Source organism: Crassostrea angulata, chromosome 8 (assembly GCF_025612915.1).
Source record: "Crassostrea angulata isolate pt1a10 chromosome 8, ASM2561291v2, whole genome shotgun sequence".
Classification (NCBI taxonomy): domain Eukaryota; kingdom Metazoa; phylum Mollusca; class Bivalvia; order Ostreida; family Ostreidae; genus Magallana; species Magallana angulata.
In genome coordinates, this window is record NC_069118.1 from 28,696,439 (window position 1) to 28,701,715 (window position 5,277).

Here is a 5,277-nt window from a genome sequence, read left to right on the forward strand (position 1 = left end):
CATGGAATATATTTTTAATCCATGAAAAAACACATTTTAAACAAGAATACATATGGGTTACCCCATACCCAAAACATTCGACTTTTAAATTACTTCAATTTTCACAGTGCTCAGTCGGTCTCTAAGTAGTTCTTCATGTCCGTAGCAAATACTGCCTCCAGTCTTGGGTCACTCGCAAACAACGCACACATCTCTGCTTAAAAAGAGTCAACACGAGTGCAATCAGAAATATGATGCAGGAATTGCATAACTATTCCGTCAAACAATAATCATGAAAGTAATATAATTGTTGTAATAATATAAGAAATATTCATTAGTGAAAAAAATATGTCTAACGAAGAACCGCATATATATAGGACTTTCGGGAGAAGACTCGTAGGAATATAAATACTTCACATTTACATTTCTTGTGGAAAGGTGATTTTATTCCATATTCTAAACATTTGTTGTAATATGTTGTATCTGCTGATTATGAATGGAACTAATTTTTTTTCAGAGCAGTTGTGTGAAGAGTACCAGATTATGGTAATATATCTTGAAAGAATAGTAATCACTGATCAAATTGGTGAAAAAATAAACATATGAAAGATATAAACATGTACTCTTTACAGGGTCTTTATTTAGGTGTAGTCGCTGTACACTATAGTACTGTTGACACAATTATGATCTCCGCATACCTAATGATCCGTTTAACTCATTTTAACCGTTTAAAATTCCAAGAATATACAAATTTTGCATATATAATTGCAATAAGGTACGGTTTTCTTCCTTTCTTCAGATCAGTCAATTTAATCCAATCTCTATTAAGTCTTGTCTACAGCATTTTAGATGTTATATATTCATTCATATATAACAAGGGATCACTGAATTGTACATGCCATTGGATTTCATCCTCAACATATGATACATGTAGTTAGATTTACTGTAAACTATGCGTTGATTTATTTTGACTATGTCTGCCAAAAACTGTAAAACTCTTACAAACACGTACTACAATTGAAAATAAGTCATCGAACGGATGACCGGGGAGGGGGGGGGGGGGGGGTGTTGTAGATACAGGATTACAATACACGGGGAATAACTCTGTTTTAAATTTTCTGTCAGGTGACCACATTCCATAAAAGCAGGTGCAGGCTCAGTCATGTTTGAGAACGTCTCCACACTTGATGGATGTCCAATTCCATGAATATCATAAACAACTTAAACAAGGTTAGCATTCCTTATAAACTTAATCTAATCTATTATAATATATGAAAAATTAAGATGCCGACGTGTTATTGTTTTACATTATAATATTTAAACTAAACTACAAAGTACTTTCGTTTTAAATTCAGTTTTATTAGATTATCATACCACCAAAAAATGAATTTTACGTTCAAACGCTTATCAATTAATACAAGTCGATTATTCTATTTGACTATTGTTTCTTTGCAAAATCTTTGATGAAAGCAGAGCGACACCATACAATTATCACAAAGTACTTTCGTTTTAAATTCAGTTTTATTAAATAATTATTTACCACCAAAATTGTATTTTACATTCATTAGCAGAAAAGATACATAACCTGCGGAAGCGGGCTCTGTCAATTTTTTCTGCAATGATCGCTACATTCATATCCCGCATGAATCATGAAAGCATTTTATTATTTCTATTTACATCTTACTTTTAACTAATCATTAAATTGATTATAAAAAGTAATTAAAATTCACTAAATTACTGCTAATGAATATCAGTGACGATAGCTAAAAGAAACAGTCAATCGTCTCCTGTGATACTTTGAGTCTGACATCATCATGATTTTTTGTACAGTCCGTGACTTTTCTTAATTACATGTAGGTCCGGTAGGTTTCGACAAATTGATAAACAGTGCGTGTAGATTTCAATCCTGTCAGTTTCAGCCGCTTTAGATTTAGACCAATCGATAAACGGGGCTTGTTGATTTCAGTCTGGCTGTTTCGATAGAGCTATGAATTAACTATAAGTTTCCGTAAGAAATAAAGGAAAATATACTCGGTAGATGTAAATATAAATACATGTATAATAGTTCATGTATTTTTAGAAAGAATTTCATATTCATTTTAAATATCATTTAATATTATATAATAAATAAGTTAAATCTGTAATATTATTTCGTGTTTATTTTTCTTGATCACTGACTAACATTCAGTTTGATTTTTTTAATTTTTAGACAAATTATGGATCCTCATTCTAGTGCCCAGGATGTGCACCGATGTGACCTTTGTGAGACCGCTATAGTACACAGCTACTGTGATTTCTGTCATGTCAACCTCTGTAAACCCTGTATATTACAGTGGCGGATCCAGGAATTTGAAAACGGGGGGGGGGGGGCGCAGTTAAAGGCAGGGGGTCTGGGGTCTGCGAAGCCCTGGTGGGGGTTCAGGGGGCGAAGCCCCCGGAAGCTCCTGAAATCTAGATATTTTGAAAGGCAAAATCATGTTGTCTGGAGGGCCAATTTTTACTTATTTTCCCGTCATTTTAGTCACTAGAAATGTTACCAAAATGTTATGAGACATTTAATTTTGAAGTAACAAAAGCTGCAGAAAGTTTCAATTGAGCTCTTACAAATAAGAAGTATTTATTTCATTGTATCTGGGATAAGACTTTTAACTAAATTTTGTTGATTTTGTAGGCTTTTGCAATTTTACTCAATAATATTGTTATTTGTCATAATTGTCCAGGAGAAAATTTGCACCAATGAGTTTGTCGGTCGTAAATAATTAAAATAAATAAAAACAAGAAATACTTCAAAATATCGTACACAATTATAGCTGTTTTATTTAAATGGATTGTTAGACACCATTCTTCTTGGGTTTTTGTTAATGAAGATGTCGACAATTTTCTTGTAGTCTAGGGGAATATCTCTGTGAATTTGGAGAAGAGTAAGGGCGTTTAACCGGTCCTGTCCCATAGTACTTCTCTGGGACGATTTAATACGTTTTATTGCTGAGTTTCCTCGTTCAACAGTAGCACTCGACACAGGAATAAGTAATAGAAGAGTAATTATTCTGTGAATATTAGCGAACAGTTTTGCATTTGTTGCCTGTATGAGAGTAGACAATGTTGTGGGGGCTTCTTCAATATTCAGCCATTTCAATCTCTGAAGCATTTCTATTTTGGGACAATCTCTAATGATATCTCGAATACCGTTGATAAGTTGTGCATGAATGACTTGACACTGACTTTTGTCACGATCTAGGACAGACCGCCGAAGTAATTCAAAATTTTCCATGTTATCCATGTTCAATTTGCAGACGCTGCAGCCGAAAGTCAGTCGTACATAAACCGAGTCTTACACAAGAAGTCCACTCGTACACAAGTTGAGCCGTTCCTATTTTTTTTTAATTACTAAACTTTATCGAATGAAATAACACTACTACATGAATATGCCTACAAATTATAAATCTTTGTATTTTTCATTTTACAAATTGAATTTAATATTAAAGTAAAGCATGACTTTATATGATCAGAAAAAAATCATCCACAAAAAAAAAAAAAAAAAAAAAATCAAACGGGGGGGCGCGCGCCCGGCGCGCCGGCGCTGGATCCGCCACTGTATTAGATCATATATTAGATGAATATGACAAACATAAAATAGTTCCATTCCAGGAACGAAGATCAATCCTCGTTTATTCAAAATGTAGGACGCATCCACAAAAAAATTGCGATTTGCTGTGCAAGAATTGTAACAACCTATTTGTTTGTTCTTCTTGTACTGCCTCTGAACAACACAGCGGTCATTTATTTATAGATGTTACAGAGGTTTACAAGACAAAGAAAAACAATATCGAAAAAGACACAGAGGAATTAGAAAATCTTATTTCTCCTAAATATGAAGAAATTGCAATGGACTTGGAAAATCAGCTTGCCAACCTGGATGGAGGATATGTAAAACTTACAACAGAAATGACCAAACAAGGAGAAGAATGGCACAAAGAAATCGACATCATCATCAACAAGATGAAAACTGAAATCAGCGAGATAAAAGTGAAACACAAAGACATTTTACAGAAACATTTGGATAAAATCAAACAGATACAGTCTCTGATTAAACAAACATTACTTGCCTTAAACGATATCGAGAAGCTTCTACCATTGAATACAACTCAAAGATCACAGAATTTAGCAAACTTCCACACAAGCTTCAAGTCAAACTGCCAACATACATTCCAAAACCGATAGACAGGGAGAAGCTGTATAGTTTGTTTGGACACATTACCCCATTATCTACAGAAGAAAATGTTTTCTCACTAAACCAACCCAACACTTCAGTCAGAGAACTACTGGATGAGCCAGAGCTTGTTGCCACAATACAGACTGGGTATAAACAACTACTCGGTGTTACCTGTCTAGATGAAGACGGTGTATGGACGCATGGATTGACTACCAAAATCAAATGCTTTAACATTGAAGGTTCACTCCTCCAGACTGTACAGACAAAATCAGGAAAATGGCTTTATGATATAACTGTAAACAGTGATGGGGATCTACTATACTCTAACTTGAAAACTAGGATAGTGAATAAAGTAAAGAATGGACTGACGGAAGAGTTGATCAGATTACAGGGATGGAAGCCTGGTAATCTATGTGTCACCTCTACTGGTGACCTCCTGCTTACCATGTTCAGTGATGATGAAACTCAATCCAAAGTTGTCCGTTTCTCAGGATCTACAGAGAAACTAACAATTCAATTTGATGATAAAGGTAATCCTCTGTACTCAGGGAATGGTAACATTAAATATATCACAGAGAACAGAAACCATGAAATCTGTGTAGCTGACTTTGAGGCTAGTGCAGTAGTGGTGGTTAATCAGGACGGGAAACTCAGATGGAGATACTCCGGTCATCCCTCAGTTACCAAGAACAAACCATTTAAACCCTGTGGCATCACAACAGACAGTCAGAGTCATATCCTGACAGCAGACACTTACAACCATTGTATCCACATCCTGGATCAGAATGGACAGTTTCTCCGTTTCATTGATAACTGTGATCTGAAGGATCCTTTTGGTTTATGTGTGGACAATAATGACAATCTGTTTGTGTGTGAATATTATAAAGGCAATGTAAAGAAAATAAAATTTCTAAGATAGACACCAAATTGGTGATTGAAAAAATAAAGCAGAAACCATTTTCATTATTTTGGTAATTTTTTATAACTTAGGTATACTGAACAGGTAATTAAAATCCAGTCACCATTTCCTCATTACTTATATTACATATTATATACGTGATATAATACATGATTGTTGAGCAAGT

At 34.5% G+C, this 5,277-nt stretch overlaps 1 pseudogene; it reads left to right on the forward strand.

The window, feature by feature from the left end:
- Positions 1-1,100: 1,100 nt before the first annotated feature.
- LOC128158564 (uncharacterized) lies at positions 1,101-5,155 on the forward strand (annotated as a pseudogene).
- The last annotated feature ends 122 nt before the right edge of the window (positions 5,156-5,277 follow it).